Below are 1,209 nucleotides of genomic sequence, written 5' to 3' on the forward strand. Positions count from 1 at the left end.
AAAAAAAAAAAGCCATGGCACCAATTGGCATTTAATGGGAGGCATATGATTGATCACACCAGCAGTAAAGACATCAAAGTTTTCCGCTTCATTTGGACTCCCTTCTGACTGAGACAATAAGGTAGTCCAGACAGTCTGTGAGTATGTGTGTGTGTTTCTGAGCTTGTATATAGTTCTAAGCTTGTGTGGTGTGTGTGGGGCGGGTGGTGTTGAGGGGGAGCGCCTCACATGGCGTCTAGCCCACTTGCAATATTTTAAAAGTAAAGGTGGCGTGAGTGAGTAAGAGCAGAAGTAACGGACACAGCTTCATTAGAGATCAAAGCAACGCGCCTGGGCTAGCAAGGAGTCATCAGCTAATGATGACCGAGTTTCACTCTTATTCCACGCTAAAAGGGCTCTTACGCTTTGTGCCTCGTAATGATTGGGACTGTAGTCGAATCCCGCCGTAAAAAGAGGCTTTGTTGAAGCTTTGTTGTCAGTAGTAAAAAGTGTGCCTGCTATGAGCACACATGGAAGGCCGATAAGTCTACACCCACACACATACTAACGGGCACCAAGCCAGGAGATGACAAACATATAAACTATGCATACAGGCACACACACACACACACGCAGGCACGCAGGCGCGTACGCAGGCACGCACGCACCCATACATAATCTTATAAGGAGTGCTGCTAGGCCTGGTCTCTGTTTCTCCCTTGCAGAACTAAACTGTTCATTTGAGTTAAAGTGTGAGGCATCCAGCTGCTGTATCTTTGGATGCAGGTCCAAAGATTGGTTTTGGTTTCGTCATTTATCTGTCAAACGTATTTACATTCTACATCTTAGTTATTTAGCAGACCGATTCAACCACGGGGAGCCCATGGTCACTGAGAGTGCACAATCAAAGACTTCATAACTTCACAAAAGCCCGGAGGCAGAGTCAAAACCATTACAGTTAGCGGGGCAAAACATTCGCTGGTAATCAGTGTCAAAGTTATTTTGTACAGTGGGTTTTGGGGGCTTGTGTTTGGCCCTGATGGTGAGGCGGTGATGAGCTTGGGGCGTTTAGAGGTGAACAGGCAGACTGGGAAGATGCCTGAAGATGAGGTGTGTGCAGGAGAAGAAGCTGGAACAACACTGCTGCTGCTTCTATGGCTGCCATTTAGACAACAGAGAACAGAGAAATATGTTGGAGGTTATGTGTACGTGTACGTGTACGTGTACGTG

The 1,209-nt window shown here is 46.7% G+C and overlaps 1 protein-coding gene across 4 annotated transcripts in view; it reads right to left on the reverse strand.

The window, feature by feature from the left end:
- Window positions 1-1,209, reverse strand: part of slit1a (slit homolog 1a (Drosophila)) — an 88,206-nt gene that overhangs the window by 11,270 nt on the left and 75,727 nt on the right. The gene's annotated exons all lie outside the window — the stretch shown is intronic.

Source organism: Etheostoma spectabile, chromosome 17 (assembly GCF_008692095.1).
Source record: "Etheostoma spectabile isolate EspeVRDwgs_2016 chromosome 17, UIUC_Espe_1.0, whole genome shotgun sequence".
NCBI lineage: Eukaryota > Metazoa > Chordata > Actinopteri > Perciformes > Percidae > Etheostoma > Etheostoma spectabile.